This window comes from Apis cerana, linkage group LG9, assembly GCF_029169275.1.
Source record: "Apis cerana isolate GH-2021 linkage group LG9, AcerK_1.0, whole genome shotgun sequence".
Taxonomy (NCBI): Eukaryota; Metazoa; Arthropoda; class Insecta; order Hymenoptera; family Apidae; genus Apis; species Apis cerana.
The window spans coordinates 4,493,770-4,515,693 of record NC_083860.1 but is presented as its reverse complement, the minus strand read 5'-3'; the positions used below and the strand labels follow the sequence as shown (position 1 = coordinate 4,515,693).

General features: G+C 37.1%; 1 long non-coding RNA gene across 1 annotated transcript; it reads right to left on the bottom strand.

Moving 5' to 3' along the window:
* Nucleotides 1-1,715: 1,715 nt before the first annotated feature.
* LOC114577931 (uncharacterized) lies at nucleotides 1,716-21,519 on the bottom strand. Its single transcript, XR_009831064.1, has 3 exons — nucleotides 21,235-21,519; nucleotides 2,592-4,770; nucleotides 1,716-2,535 (listed from the first exon to the last, which is right to left on the bottom strand). It is a non-coding gene; the product is annotated as an uncharacterized LOC114577931 (long non-coding RNA).
* Between the last annotated feature and the right edge of the window lie 405 nt (nucleotides 21,520-21,924).

The following is a 21,924-nucleotide window of genomic DNA, read 5'->3' as shown; positions in this document are numbered from 1 at the left end:
CTGAAAATCTATCGTTAATTCTTGTATCAATCTTTAAAATTTTGAGTTGATATTCAACTTTTGATTTCAATAATTTTTTTACTGAAAACAAATAATGATTAAACGAATTATTTTCTAAAACAAGAAATTAAATATATCATTGTTAATACAGTTTAATATAAATTAATATATTATCTTTGGATAATCAATATGAATAACAAAATTTCCAATCCATTAAAATTCCTTTCTATAACATTAAAAACCCAAATAACAAATTAAACAAAATTTTAGATGTATTTCAAGTAGTATTTCATCATTCCAAATTAACACAAGAATACCTTTCAATCCTCCAGTGTTATTAATTAACAAAATACCAATCTGAAACACCACTTAATAAAACCAATTACTTTACCCTAACCGAGCAACTCCGCTCGGAATCACTCTCCCCTCTCCACTTGGAAGCCAAAGATTTACCGCACTACCAACAAACAAATTTTTCGAATAAATTATTCGACTCGACATTATTAAAATCCTTCGAAATACCAAAACTCGCGATCCCTGTTTCTCGATTACCACGAGCGCTCAGATATCGAGAGAAACTGCTAAGCTCCGGCTAAACGAAGGCCCGCAGTTTCGTTTAATTTTCAAAACAGCCCCGGATAAATCTCGCCGGTAATAGCAGATAAGGACGTTTATGCTTTCGAGAATGAATTACAACTGGCATCTATTACGCAACAGGGCCTGTATTGTGTATTATGCATAGATGTGTACGCATATATATATATATATGTACATATATACGTATGTACGTCCTTATTAGCGTCTAGTAGTAGGGTTGGCATCGATTATTACTTACGGTCTCCAGTAAATTATCCGGCAAAGCAACCAGCCGCGCAGCAACTTCGAAAGACAATCTCGATAATTTCGCTGACTTATCGTCGCCACCGCAGATTGCCAACCGCGTGTACACCGCGTTGCATATCTATTTTGCATACCCTCTCTCTCCACGCTGTTGATCGATTGTACAAGAAGATCACCATCATAAACTCGGATCATGGACACGGTTATTATTCGTTGAGGAGGATAAGAATCGGCAGAGAGATCGAGGATCGCATCTCGTCTCGATCGAGCCAGGGCGGTGAATTTTTGGCCCTCGTTGATCTCTGGTTCATCTGGTGAAAGAATGGAAGTGAGGGGAGTGAATTGGGGTTGGATGGATCGAGAAACGCGGCAATGATCAGTGATGGTTGTCGAGACGATTAGAAGACACGGGTGAAAGTGGAAACAGAACGGGAAAGAAGCAAATTGCCTTGGAGAGCCAAGTTTTCTTAATGCAGGGAGAGGAACGAGGTTGAAAGGTGACACGGCGCATTGAGACCTCGACGTTCACGTTCGTTAAGTCGGCGTGGAATTCGCGAGAAGATGCTCGATTGTGTTTTAAGCAATGAAGTCTCGTCAAGCGCTTTCTCGTTTCCTGTTTTATCGCTCGAAAGATTTTCCCGGTGATTGTGCGAATCCTTTGAATCTTTGAACTCGGATTGAACTGTTGTCGAGTTGTTTTGGATTTAAGAAAGAGGGGTATTTTTTTCTTTCCTTCTATTTTTCTTCTTCTTCTTTTCTTTTTATTCCAAGTTCGTAAAGATCGGCGTAGAAGTATTTCGTATTTAAGATGCCTGAAAAAGTAAAGATACCTATCTGTGCCTTTTATCATATGTTTGTGAATATTTGTATCTATATTTATATGTACGTAAAAAGTCTTTATTACGTTTTCACGTCCGTAAGCAGCATTACAATAAGGGTTTGGGATATAGTTTTGTATTTTTATCGCTTCAATCACGATATCGTTTTCAATATATTCAAAATGGTAGGATACGTTAGAAACACTAATCGATATTTAAAAAGAATTAATGCGAAGATTTCTTTTGGGAACAGAGTATATAAGAATTATAGTATCAGTAGAAAAAATTCTATCAAATAAATACAAATAATACCTATATATATATATGTATCAAAATATATATGTAATAAAATTTTAAACCCAAACTCGGTGGAATTGCTTCAAATTCCTTTTCTACAAAAAGATTCCACCAAATTCTATCATCGATCCACGAGCAATCTACCACGAAAGCTACTCGAATCATGAAGAATTAACGCAAAAATCAATCTATAATCAAAAGACGCGCCATCCAATATACCTCATGACAAACATCATAAAATTCTCAGGGAACATCTCTATACGAATTACCCGACAACCTCCACGTACTGAATTCGTAACGCGTTTCAACCGAAAAAAAAAACACACACACACACACACGTTTTAATCAAACTACACCGCGAACAACCTTCGTTAACACACCAAATTCCGCTCGCATCGTGGCCGAAATCGTGGCTCGCATCCTTCCACCATCATCGTCCCCCGAGCGCACGCCGTTTCCATCTCCATCGCGGAATTCTCGTTCTAACGTTGAACGCCGAGGACACGGGGCGAATCGTTGACCTTTCCTCCGTTGCCCCCTCCTCCTCCCCCCGTTTAATGACGTTCGTAACGACCGCCAGCTGGAAAGTCAAGCAGATTGTTTACGCACGACAAAGGAACGAGGAATATGTCTCACCTGCCGCCTTAAAGCCTGCCGTAGAAATGAATACCACTCCGCGTTCTTAATGACGTGCTTTACCCGGCTCTTCATTTGGCTTAAGCGAGAACGCTCGCGAGAACTCTGTTGGGAGCGGAGCGCAAGGAAAGGGTTGAAAGCTCGATCCCGACACGGAGGAAAATTAGGACACCCGATATATAGATAACGGAGGCTCAGCCGGAAGGGGGAGGGGGGAGAGACGCACAGGAGAGGGTTGGAGAGGCTTTTTAGGAGGGCTGGGCGGCGAAGCAAGGGGGTGAAGGTGGAGAGAAGGTGGACCACACCGGTTGGGGAGGCTGGGGAGAGGGTGTCGAGAGACTGGGAGCGTGGATGGTAGTAGGGACTCCCGAGTGAGCTGTTTGCAGTTCCTTCCACAAGCCTCCAGTTTGCATTAGTTTGCATACGTGAGTGAAAGTTTAAAGTTTAGTAATTTAAACAGCCGTGCGCTGTCCCTTTTCCGAACAGCTCCGGATATGTATGCACGTGTGTGTGTGTGTGCACGGGCACATATATTACACGGCATTCTATATCGAATGCGACGGGTATGCGAGCATTCGGGTAACCCTCCGTGTGTGTCTGCGAATATTCAACGGATGCAGTTAAGTATTCCTGCCACCGGCCATCTCTCTGCCCCCCTCTTTTTTTCATATTGGCACGTTCCATGGGAAAAAACAAACTGGCCAGCATTTATTTCCGCGCTCACGATGGACTCTTTTTTTTTTTTTTCTACTTTTTATGATATATGTTGCACGGACGCGTGTATGTGTACGCGCCTGTCTGTGTGGCTGCATTATTTTTGAATATTGTTATCATATTTTGCAGATTTTTTTTTTTCGAGAAAGAGAGATGGTTTCTCCAGAGAGAAGGGCAAATTTTCATGAAGGCTCGTGTATGGACAGAAGGTCTCGACGGTACGATGAGAATTTTATCGAGCCACGGGTTGTTTAATAGCGGAGGGCCGCGATGCAAATGGATTTAAATTAATAAACGAAAGTTATACCGTATATAATATATATATATATATTTTATATATATATGTATATGTATATACGAAAATTTAAACGGTTTAAGAACAGTGAATAATAAACGAACAATTAAATATAACGAGTTGGTAACTAGTAATTAATCACTAACAGTCGGGCAATGTAGCGGTATAATTATATTGCGCGCAAATATGTCGCGAAAGCGGAATTCACTATACACACGTTGTTTACATAGGTATGATAGATGTGAAATTTCATTTTGACGGTCCTTTCAATCTCCATCCACAGAGAGAATAATTACACCCAACTTATATTAGCAGTTGGCGAGCTTTTCGTTCAATCGTGTGACACTGGGCGAACATGATTCTGGCGTACTGGCAAAATGAAATGAAATTATCAGGTCGAACGTATTGCGTACTCTGAATAAACTATATAGGGAAATATAAACATTATCACCATACGTGGAACAGACACATCTCTTAGGAAATTTCGTCATGTAAAATTGATAATATTCAAAATCATTGCAATAGATATTAGAAAAATTTATAGAAATAAATCTGAAATCTGTTTCCTTAAAATTAACAGAGGCTACAATTTAATATTTTACAAAGAAGAGGTAATTTCGTACGGAATAACTGAAATACTGTGATTAAAATGTGTTCGAAAATTTCCAACAGTAATAGGAGTAAGTATATAAAAGATCCAAATTTTATAAATGTTCAAAAATTTCTATCACGTATCCCATTAGGGGCGGGAAATTCAAAATATATAATAAATATATTTATGTTTTACCGATTGAACGCGTGGAATTAAACGCGTGCTCGGCGTTCCACTTGCCAGCAATTTTCCATTTTGGTGGCAATTCACCCTTCTCTGGGTGGAGGACCCACTATTAATAAGAATCCTTTCGATTGAACTAAATTCCCATTTCTATTCCTTTCTCCCGATATTCCCACCAGTCCTTTTGCTTGCGGCTTCCCAAAAGTACGAATTCCCTGCCACGTAGTTTCATTTCTCCTTCCCTCCATGCTCCCAAATGGCCACCCTTTCTCTCTGCCCCGATCCGAAGCCAACGACACAGTTATTTTTCGGCCAGAAAAGGGTAGACGGAAGTCGAAGGAGGAAGAGGAAGACACCGATACCTTACATCTCTCTTGAATACATTATTACATCTCCTGCGAACAAATTGTACAAGATATTTTATTTAAAATAACGAAATGAAATTCAACTATGAGAAAAAGATTTGGGACTATTTAATTCACTTTAAATAGTTTCGAAGAACTACGTATTTGATATAATTCGTTTCTTGATGAAAGACAGATTTTTACTGTAAAAAATAATGAATCAAATTAATTTGACTTCGCGCGTATTCGTTTCAAATTATACTGCTTTTCGAATCATTTAAATTTCGTTTGAAACTTTTGAATATAATTATTAACCCTTTAGAGATTATTCTACTTGGGAAACGCTCTGTATACGTTGGTCATGCTTAGTGAACAAAGGCTTAGTGATTTGGCAAACTAACATTTTCAAAAATATATCCAAAAATGCGAATTACGTTTCTAATTGCTTCGAAACGCGATGTTTCGTTATTTATGCAATTCGATTCTTTCGTTTAAAGTTCCATTAAACTCGTGTATATATGTATTAGTACGTGTCCTCGCCATGGAACAATCTCTCTCTCTTTCTTTAATTGGATTTCTTTTTTTTTTTTTTTTTGGAATCGAATGAAAATACATAAACATGGATTTGTGGAATCGTAGTATTCCAGTTTCGAAGGTGTGGGTGCGTACAAAGTGCAACAATAGCCTCGATAACGAAAGATTTTTCGGAAAAATAGCAGGATTTAGGAAACTTATTTATGTTATTATATTTTAGGAAGAATTAGAAATGATTGTACACGTGAAAGGTAATGTTCGTTCGAAAAATATTAATTAGATTTGCGTTTTAATTTTAACTTTTCGATTTGTTAATATCATTTTTATTCGTATCTTTCTGTCTTTCAGGGATGAACGTGAAGTTTCGCAATCAGTCTTCCTTCATTTCCCAAAACTTAGCCGTTAAATTATAAGAAAATAAATCGACAAATTAATTGGCGTGAAATATGTGAGCAAAAAATTAAAATTTAAAAAAATATACCAAAAATTATTATTATAAAAATAGGAATTCTTCATTTCTTCCCCTCTACTTTCCAAGCATTAAAGATTATTACAATTTCGATCACTTAAATCACAACGAATCGAGAAATTGGACGAAACGAAATTCCTCCAAAATATTAACTGTGTATCATTCAACTTAACAAAAACTAAATTAACTGAATTAAGAAAAGAAACGAAAATCGTATCATTTTAATAAAATCCTCAGAAACCCGGGGGATGATCCAATATTTACGAATAAAAGTGTACACTTGAAGAACGTAATAAGCGCAAGTTTAAGACGCAAATTTCGCTTTAAATCAGGTCACACGATCTTTTCTTGTTCTTATTATCCCCTTCCCGTGCCGTTTCGCAATCAGTGACATCTCCTTTGCCCCATTTCCACCTCGATTGCGCGCGTGACTTTCCTCGCTGTTTCCTCGCCGGGGCGAGAACAGAAATGGACTTTTATGAGACGCGTAATTGCCGCGATATAAGGCGACTCGAGACCAGCCACTCTCCACGATGATCATTCTTCCTCAAAGGGATCAACTGCATGCGAGGTCTTTGCCAGAGAGAAAGAGAGAGAGATCTATTTTCACGGCGAGAAATTCGGTTCGATTTATAATCGGCGCGATGAGGAGAAGCTGGAAAGATATTCAAGAGGCGAGATTAAACCTCGTGAACAAGTTTGTCGGTGACGATGACAAGGTGTTACAAAGTTGTTGCATTAATTAGCAGTTGTTCCTTGGTAAGTGGCCAAAGAAACCAGCGAGGAATAATAATTATGGGATCTGCATGAGGATTCTGAGTGGGGGATCGAACGGCTGTCACCGATTATTTATATGGAAATGTTAGGTGTGCATGCGAAATGTCATCGTTCAATTCGATTGTTCGTTAAATTTGATTGCAGAAATTACGATTTAAATTTAATTCGATCAAGCAAAATAACAGGAAAGTATGTTAAAAAATTTTGAACGGAATAGTTATCAACGATTGTGAACGATAGAATTTTATTTATATTTCAACTGCCTTGTCATCATTGAAATATATTTAAATTTTGGATTTGTTATAGACGACGTAATATGTTTTAATCTAAATGAGCAAAGAGCAAGAAGGGGAGAAACTTGTTTAAAAAAGAAAAAATTGCAAGGAAAAATTAATATGAAAACGAATATGAAATTTTAGATTCTGTGGAAAAAGGAGCAAGAGAAACTACACAAGTTTAATGAACCGTAATAATACATTGCAAAAATTAATACGAGAGGCATTGTTTATTTATTTCCATCCATCTTGTTTTAAATTGTTGGAAAACAGAAACGTAGATTTATACCTGTTACGCGTTTCATCGTTTCACCGACACTATTTCGTGTTTGCTTGTAACACACGTTTGTTTGTATCTGATGAAGTTCACCGGTTTACTTTACAATACACCATGTACAGATTCACAGGAATGTACGCGGACACGTAGCAATTAAAAATCACATAATCAACGATGTTGGAAAGCTAAAAAAAAAAATCAATACTACTCGAGAATCGCGATTGATCCGCAACAAATTATTCTAATTTCAGAAAATTAATCGAGCAGCCTTTTCGAATACAAATCAAGAATTCTAGAATATTCCAATATCCTATATCGAAATAAATAAATCTAACAATCCCAAAAATTTTATTTTTAAAAAACTAACTGCGACCACAGATTGAAAATCCGAGCTACAAAACCAAAAAAAAAATAAATAAATAACCCAACGATCCGAAAACTATGAAAACTTGTAAAAAAAGAGTAAAAATTATGAAACAATAATAACGACAAACGATTCGAAACTTCAAAAAACCTCAAACTCGAACAACTTATACAACCCCGATTCGAAGATGCACGAGCAAATTAAACTCACAATGACAATGATTAGCGGGCAGAAATATGAACTGGGGATTATTCTCGTAACAAACGTGGCCAACAATTTCCACGATAACACCATCCATCTCGATGACATGAAAAATTGAACCCAATTTGAATTAAACCACCGGACGCCGGTTATCATCCGGTGTGACGATTATAACAACGGTGTCATAACGGTGATATCGCGACACCAGTAGCCTGCTTCCCCATTTACTTGCTTGGCCATTTACGGTGTTTGGATAGCCAGCGCGTTTTAACCACGCGTTTCAACTGAACAAACCGTGGCCGCGTTAACGACGCGTTGTCCTTTCGCCACTATGGGGGGAGGGAGAGGGGAGGAGGAGGAGAAGGGGAGGAGGAGGGCGCGCGCCAGCAACCCTCTTGCGATCGCAGTCGCAGCAGTTGATTTTGGATAGTTTCAGAAATCCAAGGGAGAAACGGCCGAGTCCTCCATCAGCAGCGTGAGAGGGGAGAGGGAGGGAGGTGGGCAACCGGGCGGAATTACTCTTAGCTTTCAAAGCCCCTCCTAATTTCATAGAGACTCATCAAAGTCCGTCGAATTAGCGACCGGAGTCTATTACGTCGCGTAACGTAGTTACTCTAACTGTCAGTCGAACTGACAAAGTTTGACGATATTATCGATGATCACGATGAACGCGTGTATTCAGATGGTAGCCGGGTGTGTCTTGCGTGATTGGGACGTTTTGTTGGTAAGAAAACGCGAGGATCGATCGTTTAGAATTCGATTTTACAGTTGGACGGGTTAGTTTTTCTTTTTCTCCTCTTTTATGATCATCTATTATGAAATCCAATTCTCTAATTGCAATCAATATCTATAAGATTAAAAGGATATATTTATGAAATGGGAATGCAACAATTATCGATCGAAAAGTAAACTATCTTTTTTTTTAATCTTTCTCCTTCTCTCCACAAAGAACAATTCCAATAACGTCTCTCCAACAATCTCGATCTCTCTAAATATCACGATCCATCGATTCGAAACGGCGCACTTGGAGCAATAACGATGAACGAATCGACAAACGTCGCTTCTTTATTCTCGAAATTCCTTCTCTTCTAAGAGCCTCTCTCTCTTTGTTTATGCAAATGCCTCAGAATTAAAATGGATATCGGTATATAGATATTTCTCCCTTTATATCTTTCCTTTCTTTTCTTTCTTTTCTTCTCTCTCTCTCTCTCTCGGCAGCATCACAAAAGCATTCTCGATCGAGTTCGGATGAAATGGTCGACGCTGCCAAACCAGCCACGGCATTTGCGCGGTCGACCAGGATAACGAGTTAAAGTTCAGCAAGCTGTTTCTGGCCGTGTGAAGTAAGAGCTGATTAGAATGCGGATGAGGTCGATCGGGTGCCGTCGAACATGTATATTCAACGCGGTTCCCCGACGAGTGCCGTCGAGAAATCGATTTCGTATACCTTAAACCCCTTTGAGGGAAAGGTTGTCGGTGTTGAATAAAAACACGGGAATTGATTTTAATGCACCATTATACTGCCACTTTTCCCGTATTTTTTATATTTTTCGAAAGGAATTATTGGATTGTTGCGTGTGAAAATTAACGACCGGATGTACCTGTTGAATTTGAAGTTTGAAAGTAGATTTTTAATTTTGTTTCGTCAATTTATGGAATTTTGTAATAAAGAATAATCTTCCATTGGAAAATTAATCAAATTTATAACAGTTATATGATAAGCAAGTATAGAGATTTTATTATATTTAGAATCTTACGCGAGATTAATCTGAGTTTTTGAGGGAGATTGTTAATTGTAATATCGTTGATACTTTCTGTCGATGAGAATAAAACAGAAACACTTGTCGTCGACAACTTAATTCTTTCAATGCTTCCAAACGTTTTGAAAGAAACGATTTGCCTTCTCTTTTGTATCCCTTGTTAATGAACACGTCAATTTCAATCTGCGACTAATTCGATTGAGCCGCCTTGTAGAAATCGTTTTAAATTTCGAAACTTGATGCACAACAAAGGCGAAATAACCTTATATCGATGTCTACAAAATATTTTTTTGAAAAATAATTATTCCTATGAATTCTTGAATCCAAAATCAGGTGAATGTCACAGATCATTAGATTTGCATTCAACAAGGTGCTCTGATCGGTCAACCATCTAATTTAAATATCTAAAGAATAGAAAATTTACATTTTATTTTTTGTTCTTATTCCTTTTCCGTCCAACCTCGTTCAATCGGCCATATTTTCCTTCTTTGTCGACCATTCTTATCCAATGATTTATCCAACGATGTATTAATTATAATTAGCACTTGCGATTTCCTGTTCCATAACCGAGGATTCACGATTCCTCCTGAAGAATAGAGACTTTATTATACCCAGACAGATTTAAATGTTCAATGCTATAGAACGGAAAGGTATCTATGGATACGAGGTATAATGCTTGCGCAAACATTTTACCAGGACAGTTTTCAGATTTTTACGGCCGTGCACTATATTCTGCGCTGTAGCAAGATATACTGGTAACCAGTTATCGGAATCGAGCAGCGGCGAAAAAGTCATGCAAAATTACGAGAGATCGTAGTCGCGAAATAAATTCGAAAAATATTTTTAAAAAAAATTATTCGAAATAAAGAAACATCTTGCTTATTTTCATTAAACTTTCGAAAGTATTATTTTAATCGTCGAAAATCATACAGATATTCGACGAGTAAAGAAAAATTTCTAAGCTGGCTGTATATGATGGAATAACGAAACGTTCTTCTTGTTTCGAATCTTCATTGTGCTCGTTTCTTTTAACTCGATAAAAAGGATAATTATGTTGTAATTATACATCGTGAAACGTGCTCGAAACTCTGTAATGTGGAAACTTTTGTCCAGATCTGTTTGAGCACCATCCACGACGGATATAATCGTGGGTCGCTGATCGTGGTTTTGCGGCTTAACCTTACACGCTGATATTAATGGAGCCTCTCTTCTAAAGAGACTAATTGGTAACTACCCGTTAATTTTCCTCGATTTTCTGGACGGCGTGTCGTGTCGTATCGAACATCGTTCGACGTTAATTTCGAATTTATGAGGAAAAAGCGTAGAGGTATTCTCGTTTAACTATCTCTGTCCCGTTTTGATTAAAAAAAAAAAAAGCAGGCTTTAGAAATTGGAAAATATTCGTAACAAAAGATGGATAGCGCGTGGAGAACTTTTTTTTGGGAAAATTGGAATTTCTGCCGGTATTGAAAAATATTTTTCAAAACGTCGTTGAATTGTTCTTGTAAACGTGGTTTATTTGAAGCCACGTTTGCGCACGGATACAAGAACATGGAACAATGATTTTTTTTTTTTAATTTCACTGATCACACCTAATCTTTCTAGTCGCGCCCCATATTCCACGTCCTTGCAAATATTTTTTTACGCAGATTAGAATAAAAGTATTAGAGTTACGTACGATTCCAATTTAAATCGGAATTTTTGCAATTCGACGAAGTATTTTTATTTTAAGTTAAAAAAAAAGAAATTCACTATTTCGAGAAATATTTTGTTCGCATTAGAAACGATTTATTCTTTCATATATTTCTCAAAATTTGAGAAATTTCACAACGAAGAACTTAGGTAAAATTAAATCTCTTGTATTTATTGTCGGTAGAAACAACGGAGAAAAAATAGAAGATTATTCTATTTTCTACTTTCCTGCGATATTTTTACGAGAATACTCGAATTGAGCGCGAAAGAGTTAATATTTTCTTTTCGTATAATACAATAAATGTAATGAATCTAAAATTCTTGGAAGAATATTCTCTTGAAACCCTTCCAAGTTATTCCATTCCAGAAATAAAACGCAAGAGAATACAATTTGTAAAATAAGTGCAATGAGTACATTTATAAGCTTCTCTTTAAACGAGAATATCAATCTTGTTTTTTACGTTATCGCCGTGACACGTTTAGCTACACTCAAACGATTTGAGGTTAGAATACCTGCCATATACCGTCTTCCTGAGCCGTTGCTCGACTTTTATCGCTGTTATCGAACGTATATACACGTTATAGATTGTATCGAGGCACATTGTCGAGGTACATCTCGCCAGAATGTCGTTACCTTTCACCGTATCAGGTTGAGGTTTCCATTTGTGCCTTTCAACGAATTCTTCCAGGCATTTCATGCTCGATACATTCTTTCTTCACCACCGATCCTCACTTTCTTTTACGATTCTCTCGTAGGTGGAACACATCCAACCGATGTGGATCAATATAGAAACAAACATGAATCAAATTGAGAAAGAAGAAAAATTCAATCTTTTTTTCATCAATGCATTTTTTTCTTCCTCCTCTTCTTCGTACGATCTTTACTTAATTCTTCGATTGTTCCAAGATAGACGTTTTTTTTTTTTAGATTCTATTCGATTTTGAAATTTATTAATTTCTGCGTAATCCGTACCGAGTAAAATAAATCTACAATAACGGAGAAAAATATTTAATAATTTTCTTTTCAGAAGAAAGAACGATAGAGACAGAAAAGAAAAGGCATAATCGCAATATTTCTTTTTGTCAGGGGAAAAGAGTAGCTTAAGCCGTGTCATTTGAAAAGGCCAACCGTATATAGTGCGAGGCTTTAAGACTTTCGCTTGTCTTCCCTCCTTCACCTTCCAACTGTTTCTCGATGCTTTATGCAGAGCTGCCTTCCGAGGAGGAATAGCCGAACGACTCGTAGAGCTTAAAAAACTGAGCCTGTCAAGATCTAACGTGGGAAAACGTGCTTCTCACTTTTCCAGGATTTCGGATGAAGGATGGACAGAGAAACGGGCGGCAAGATTGCACGCCACCATGTGCAAGAAGTCACGTTCAATTTAACACGTGCGAGCATTGCTTGATATTTCTAAGTAAATATATATCGTACAAGATCAATTTACAAAGAACGAAATTTTTCCATTCCAAAATTTATACCGTCAAATTGTATCATTTGAACGAAGAATTACTCGCTTTATTTATTCATGATTAACATAAATTATCACTTATTAACCATAGAAATTACAAGCTATTTAATTTCAATCGATGACGTTAATAAGATACACAAAAAAATTAGAAAGGTTAAGTTAAATTTTAATTATACCAAAGTTATAAAATTATTACAAGATTACTCGATTGCTCGAGGATAAAAGAATCTGAGAGTCGAGAAGAGAAAGATATAAGAAAACTTTCCAACGACAAGTTAAATCGAAGGAATGCAATGGAAACGAAGAAAAAGAAATCTTCACACGCGCTTCTCCTCGATAATCGAACGAAGAAAATTACGATATCGGCCGATTAAAATTTATTTGTCGAGGACAATTGGAGAAATTGGACGAGAGGGGCTCGCCACGATGTATTATTATCCTAATCGTTCGCGGGGTGAAATAATCTTTTCCTTAGCCCAACCCCTCCGTAGAATTACCATTCTTGGCTCACGCTCAACAATCTCATATCGACTGTAATGTCGACGCCCCCGCATTATTCGTATTCGCCGGTTCCGACGCTTTTTGCGCGATCACCCAAATCGCCGAATTATTCCTGCCTTCTCCACCATATCGCCGGCTATTTCGCCCTCGACTCCGACAATTCGCGTACAAGCCAGGGTCACTAAACTAGACGGCCTCGAATTACTATTAAATTATTCGCTGTATGGTTAGGTGGTTGTAATATGCAAATGAAATTTTTGTTGGCCTTTTTTCCCCACCCCCGAGATACATATACTCGGAATATGTAACCAAGTTTCATATGAAATTTCATTTTTCCGTCCATTTTGAGAAACTAACGTGCACACGCGTTTTTACATCTGTTCGATATTCGCCCCTAATGTCGGAGACGAAGAAATTTCTCTACGCGTATTCGTTTACTTTTGTTATATGATTTGTAAAAAAGATATCACTTTATTGGAAGTTAATAAATATTATTGCTAAACGGAGCATACAAATGTGAGTTATATATTGTGATATTAAAATTCATCGCCATCGCCACGATTTGCATTACGAATTTTAATTTAGAACGATTAATGATTAATCCGTGATATATATATGTACCATTATTTCACGTCACGCATCATCAAACCTGAAATCTAACCTCCAACTTTCGTTCCAGCTTTCACATTCCTAAATTCGAAATCACCGGAACGTTTCATACTCTCCAACCAGTTACCCCGATCAAAGAAACTTCACAATTTACGTGCAAATAAAAGCCTCGCATCAATGAAGCACCGTGTTACCCACCACCGTGGCTTCCTCTATACCTAGTAATTGGAGATGGTCGAATCGGTCGAATCCACGCTTCACAGATCCCGTCTTAAAGCACGACCGAGTTCGAAACCCTCCTCCTCCCCCTCCATGCGAAGCTTTCAATCGAATGCCCGCCACTCATTTGCCGCTTCGCATCCGCGGCTTCGCATCCCCCGATATTTTATCGTAAATAGCCACGAATCGCAATGCCACCATCGCATCAAAGAGAGCTTTCCCCTCCCTCTCTCTGGAAAGCAGGAGTTAGTCGGAATTTGCACCTCGGAAGAGCTTTTTCCTCGCTCGATTTCGACTCACCATCCTTATCACCGCCCTTCGAAACGCGTCACTCACCAATCCCCCCCCTCCTCCACCAAATCTGTCCCTATTTCACTTTCGACGCGAATCGGCGTGAAATAACTCGGGGAATTGGCGGGGAAGAATTTTCGGGGAAACGAAATGATCGTAAGCCGAGATTTATTCGTATCATAAACATTGGATCGGCGGCCGATTTCCAGCTATAAATTGTTGGGGGTGTTGGTGGTGTAATTTTACATTGATTTGTTTCTACTACACGCGGGGATGTCTCCGGAGTTGTCGATGTCAGATTGATCGAATTTTATTGGCTTTAGGATTGACGGTATTGATGAGGAAATTTTGAATGATCGATGGTTAGTTTGGGATAGGTTGGGTTTTGATTCTTTTGTATCGTTGGAAACTATCTTTTTTTTTTTTTTTGGAGAGAACGGATCACGAGTTAATTTTTGTATTTATATCTTTTTTTTTATATTCGTTTAAGAAGAATTTAGGTTAGGTTAATTAACTTAAATTTTATATTGTTGTAATTGTGTGTATGGAATAAATATTTTAATTTTACCTCGGTTACGATTAGATTAAAACATCTGCTTTTGAGAAGCGTATTCAAGAAGAAATGAAGTTTAAAGTATAAAGTTGAAAAGAGGTTATTTGAAAAGCAGTTGCCAGGTAATTACGTATTCTTTTTATTCTTCTTTGTAGACTTTGAATTTGTTAAAGGTAGGAAAGAGTAGAAATTATTATTTCTTCATATTTCAAGAGAGAATCATTTTCACGTTCTCTTTTTTTTTAATTACAAATTAAATCGTAGCAAAGTCAAACGTACACGTGTGATAATATTTAAAAGATTAATAAATCAATTTTCATTTATATGAATTTACAATATTTTTCCTCGAAACAATAAGGATTCATATTATAACTGTCACGTAACATAAAATTTTCTTCTGATAAATGTTAGATCGTATTAAAAGCTTTGCCTATTTCCTTTCCCATTTTTATTTATTTATTTATTTATCCTTTTATTATAACTTCCACATTTTACTTCTTACATCATGTGCAACTTGCCAATGATAATATCCTCAAGAATTGTGAAAGGAGGAAACTGTATGTATAGAAATCGCACAATTGACCCAACGTGTTATACGAGGATCGCCACAATTTTTGTCCTTGTTATGTGAATCTTTCATGTAATACAAGTACCGTCTTATTCAAGGGTTCCCTTTACCGGAACTGCTATTGTTATCCTTCCATTCGAAATGCATGAAGCTCGTCTTGATCTTTCAAAGGTTATCACCACATCCTTATTATAATAAAATCATACATGCACAGTAAATTATCCAACACGCTTACATCATTTCTCTTATTTTCTCTTATTTTTTTCAAATCTTTAGAAAAATTGAGATTTACAATAGGGAAATTTACAAAAGGATTTAACTTCTTATTATCTTAATCCAAAGAAAAATTCATTGAATCCTAATACTCGGAGATTAAAAAGAAAAATAACTACAATTTAAAATGGGGAGAAATAAAGTGGACGAGAAATTAAAAAATAGCAAAAATACGTACTCATCAGAGAATTTATCATATCAACACTATCACTCGTGAATCCTCGTATTTACCAAACCAAAATACCATAATCTACTTCTACACACCCTTTACACACTATGTAAACCACTATACGCGTCATAGAACACCCACATATGTCTCCTGAGAGCAATGACATTATTCCAGACAACCTGGTCCCACCTGTCACACACAAACACGTGCACCCACGTTCGTACACTCACCCGTTCATATTCAATCCATATGCAAGGGTTAGTAGACCGCAATCTTGATTGAACAAATGCCGCAATGACCATCGTGGCGAAGTAAGACATCGCAGGAACACGCGTAATAATTACATACTCGGCCGTAAACAAGCAGTAAAACACAATGGCGTGGGCGGATCCGGGGATGAAATCGTGCGAATCGTCCAAAGGTGGATAAGCTTCGTTCGTGAAGTAATGGGGCTGGTAATAAAATGTCGGCCGGTGTAAGGAAACGGATGAAGGCAGGAGAGAGACTTTTGGCTTTTCGAGTCGAGAGGAGGAATCGAGATGAAGTGGAGGGCGGCGACAAAGGACGAGGAATAGGAAAGGGTGGATGAGAATCTAGAGATGGAGCAGGGTGTAATGATAGGTGGTGTTTGTACGGGAGTGTGAAATCTAGTCGAGGAATTTCTAAGTTAAATTACCTTAGAATTAGGTAAAATGATTCTCATTCCGTGAATCGTTCTGCACTTGTTATTAATTTTTTAAGATAAAATATTGAACATCTTGATTAATATCACTTTTTAATAATTTGAAAAAGATAATGAATGTAGATCGATAATCAATTATTGCCAAACGTTAATTATTTCGACAAAAATTGATCTTCAAATGATTGGATTCATTGTAGATTAATTAAGTGTATTTTTTAATTTCCTTTCTTCTTTCAAATATTTTAATTCTTTTATCGTACATTTTGTTAACTGTTAGAATTTGCCAGGAAGACCATCGAAATACATTGTGGCATAGTTCACAAATGAGTTACAGGATTGGCCATCCGAAAATTAATTAACACATTCCCACCTGGTAATGCAAAGCTTGCATTATAGGAATCTCCTATTGTGTCTCTAATCTAATTGCGTCTACGTATGCAGCTATCCTTTGCGAAGAAAATTAGAAGCTGAGGAAAACATTGAGATAAATCAGTGTATTTAATAGAAATCGATTATTGAATTATGAAATAAACAGTCTTTCAGTGATATCCATCCGAAATTTTTGGTAATTCCATTCCACTTTTCTTCTGTACAATCTACAAGAATCCCCCGACTTTAAAGGTATCCAATTCTTGATATAATTCACTCGTTAAGGGACAAGTTAATTTTGCGTGTGTATTCCTCGTTGAATTGGATGATTTCAACAAAGAAGAGAATTTTAGAATTTTCGTGCACGATTACAGCTACTTGGCTGGTTTGTTCCCGGTTTCTTCCTTTATGTTTTCTCCGCCCTGTTGCTCGTTTCCCAGAAAGTAAAGTAGATACACGTTGTTTCGTATATATTGGGAAGGGGTTAAAACATGTAACAAGTTGTTTGAAATACCTATTTGCACTTGGATTCAGCTTCGTTGTTTTATAAATGAAATCTCATTATGCGTATACGGAATAATAAGATTACGCAATAATAGTTTATAAAAAAGAGTTGAAATGAGAAGGAAATTGAAACGAAAGAAATTCTTATAACGAAGTAGAAATAACAAGTTGAAAAGTAACCAGAACGATTTGCTTTGAAAAGTAAAAATTAATGAGCAATTAAATATTTAAAATTCAAAGAGAATAAGATAAACACTTGAAATTCTAAAACTGACGAATCTTCTCCCTTTAAAAAATTCTATAAAATTCAAGCAATCATTCGATATTTCATTCAAATCTAAAACAACGACATTAAACGATAATTGAATAAAATTACTCTCATCCTCACCCATGTATGTTTTAAAATTAAAACGCACAAATTTAAAATTCTCATAATACCAAACAAAATAATCGAAACATCTGTACATATCACTCGAATCTTATCCAATAACTACGAAACAACCTCTCCAACCATTTCTAAACTAAAACAAAATCCCCATGCTTGAAAATCCGACTTATTATCAAAGCTATCGCGTTCGAATCATAAAAGGGAGAGAGAGAAAGAGAGAGAGGAAGAGCAAGTGGGAACGAAAACAAGCGTGGCTCTAAGTAAACCGATATAAAAGGTGCTCACGATTTCCTCGTAAAATACTAGACGGATACGCGTCGTTCGAAGACAGGGGCGGACCATTTTTGCGCAATAACCCCTCGAGCATGCTCCACCACCACTACACTAGCCCACACCCGACCATTCAGCTTTCTCCTCGTGTCGGCCGATGCGACAACGTACTTGCCAATCTTGTGAATGGTCCCGTCGTTGATACGGAATATCGTGTTTCAACCTTGGAAATGGGGATTGTGAGGGTGAAGCATATATATATATATATATATTCGCCTACGATTGCGTCCCACCAGCGACAAGAACTCATAGTCGAGCGAATGCAATCAGGTAAGAAACTGTGGCGATTCTCTAGTTTCTTTCTTTTTTTTTTTTTTTCCTTGGCCACGTGAGAGGCGTTCCTCTTTGTCAGCTTCTCTTTAGAGAGCGTGTACGGCAATTGCACGGGGATGGTGGAGAAAAATTGGATCATCGTTTGATTGGATGGGATATTTTGGTGTTCTAATGAATGTACCGTGTTTGGTTTTATCGCCACAAAATTGATATTGTTGGACAATCGTTTCGTAGTATTTTGCAACCAATCTGGGTGGAATTAAAGAAAGGATTGTTTTAATTTTGTATTAATTTCTTTTTTCAATGAAAATGAAAAGAGAAATTCAATCTTTAGTTTAATATAAATTAAACAAGTATCGTATACTCGTGACAGTTTCTGTTGATTATTCAATCGCTTCACGTGATATTTGTAAATCGAAATTAATCCTGTAATCGAAACACGACGAATAGTTTTTAATCTTCGATAAAGTCATCACGACAGCCACGCGATAAATGTCAGAAGTAAGATGGAAACAATGTTCGCGACACTCGGAAGTTCCGTAATTACATCTATCAAACGCAGAACGAGCCTGTTAGCCCGATTAGTTGCTCGAGGACAAAAAAGACACTCGTTACGGGGGATTCATCTTTCGAGGAAAGAGGATTTTGACATTTCAATTAAACGTTATCCAATTCTTTAACCAAAAAAGGAAAAAAAAAAAGAAAAAACTGAGTCATGAGGTAATGGTTAAAGAAAGATCATGATTGAACGATAAATTTATAAACGAGGATATTATGAAATATATAGTATTCATAATTAAAAGTAATCTAATTTTGAAAGAAAATAGATTTTAATAGAAAAATTGTACAATCAAGTTATCAAGATTGTTTAACAAAAATACATTTTCTAAATAATTTATAAGAGGGTATGTCTCGTGGACAAGAACAATATGAAATTTTATCTTAAAAGTATTAAATTATAAAAGGTATATACATTAAATAAGAAATAAGGATTGATGTTATAATTGTTTAAAAAAGAATATTGCACGTGAGTATAACTGAAAGAAAGAAAAAACGACTTATAATCCCTTTACTGTATAATTCAATGTAAAAACTCGTTTTTCTCGTGAAATTGTTATTTTCAATGATAAGAAATTGCATTATAAAATTGCTACGAAGACGATCAATCGTGCGGTATACGAGGAATATTTAAAAGCAATCAGATTACACAGAGTACTGTAATAGTTGTATCTCGTATTTAATCGATCGAACGTGAAAGAATCCAATAAAGAATGCAACTTTCACTTTGTCGCAATGACGAACAATAAAATGAAAGAAAATAAATTTACCTTGATTTGATTGATAAATCTTCGTGTCCTCGAGCAAACGTTATTTCTCTCAGAGAGGGAGAATTTTAAAGTTGGTTGGAAAAAAAAATTGGAAAAATTCACGAATTCCAAATAAAAATTCGATTTTAATTTTCTATTAAATTTCTCTTTTATTTCATCAATCGACGTACTATATTAATTTTCTTCGAATGAAATCTAATTCAAAGAAACTGTTCCGCCCAAGGCTCGAGTTTATATTTAAATTAGAAAAGCATAACCACGACTGCATTCATCGAGCAATTTCGAGTAATTAATGAATTCTTAATAACCGTTGGCAAAACAATTCAGAGCACAATTTAGAGTAACAATTTTTAATTAATATCCTCTGTAGAACAATAATTAATTCCATTACACAATAATTTCGAGTATTTTGTCGTTAACTACGACTTTAATTTAACGGAAAAGAGGCGATAAAATAACATCGTTGATGCAGAAATTACTCGAAAATTTCCATCCGTTGGATGCTTATTTGGCCGTGTTTCCTTCATGAATATGGACCCTTCTTGTGTCGAGGCTCATCCCCTCTCCATAAACTAACAAAAGAGCCAAGAAAACTCTGACGATTTTCGAAAGATTATTGTGACGATAAGAAAGTTTATACGAGTTTATATTTACACTCCCAATTGAAGGATTATTTATTGATCAAGTCCGATGAAATCGTTCAACTTGAAAATACAGAGACACCTCGATCTCCTCTAATTAACTTTTATCAGTCTCCAATGATGACGCGCGAATGTGTCCAACAACTCAAACAACACATCTTTATTAACACAACAATTATTGCTATACAATTTCTCTCCATAATTTCCATCCCAACCACGCGATGTAATTATTCCATCTAAAACCGATACAATTAACCAAACAATTTCACCAAAACTCCATCATCCGCCGCCCATAAACAGAGAAGAAAAATGGGCGAGCGCAATTGCGCGGGAAATCTGGCATGGTACCCCCTATATCGTTCGAATAATTCTCCACGACGAATATATGCACGCGATACAACGTAACCAGATACACGGTATCCGTAGCTGCGTAGCTGACATCGAGGTGCGACGAAACGGTCGGTATGTGATGCCAGGAATATACCGGAAGCGTGGAGGACGTGCTCCGAAGGGTTCTCGTCGCATAACACTATCGTGAAATTTCGCCGGGTGCCTCGCGTGTCCGTATCATTCGCGCGCCATTAATTTCATTCCCGTGCTCAAGGATATCCTATCGACGCCGGCAATCACGACGACCATTTGCCACCATATCTCTGCCGTAAGTGTACGGGATGTTCGGAAGAGAAGAGGAAAGAGGAAGGACTCGTACACTTGGACCGTTTATATTATTTATTTTTTGGGGGGATTGGTTGCAAAAGCTTCGAAATTTCTATATTCTATATAGATATGTATATTGATCACAAAGAAAAAGTTGCGAGAATGGATTTGAAGAAATTTATACTACACGTAAAAAAAAAAAAGAAAATGTAACGTTTTTATGGGGGCAAGATTTTTCGATCATGCTTGGGAACGAAATACGAACACGTAGAAATGATTACACGATATTCGATCTGCTAACTTGCTCCTCCAATCGTACCTCTTTGAATCTTGAACACTCACCAGTTTTCTTCGAACACCCTGTATATACGCGTTCTCCCTCTTTGCGCAAATGTGGGTCATTTGACTGAGAAATCATATCGTCGTCGTCGTGACGAGGCACGGGAACAAGAGATTTGGAATGACGGCGATCCCGCGTGTTCGAGAGAGGAATTATTTCACCCCTTGTATCTCACCCACCACCAGGCCAGTTAAACATATTTCACAGCGAACGAACACTCGTAATTATCGCGCGCAAAGCTACGCGCTCCCCTCCCCCGTCGTGGAAATTGTCTTGGTGTATAATCGATATACGCGTAATTGGAACAATACCTTTCTCACGGCAAACTGTCGAACGATTACTTTGCAGAGCGGTATAAAAGCCGTCGTACACACACATACACACACGCGTACACACATATACACATCACGACGCCGCGAGTTATTAAATTGGATATCGTTCCACGAGTTTGTATCGATCGGGCCGAGCTGGAAAATGATCGCTAATCGCTCGAGTCGAGTTTGTATTTACACTGGGCTGTGTGGAATAGGTTTATTAAAAGTTGGAGAGAAGTTATTATTGGCGCAGAAATCGGCGGATGAGATCGGTGGATAAAGAAGAGGGATGAAATTGGTCGTCAACGGGATCAGAGTATTTGTCTCCCTTCGATTCGACGGTCACGTTCTTCTGCATTCTCTTCGTGAGAAAAATCG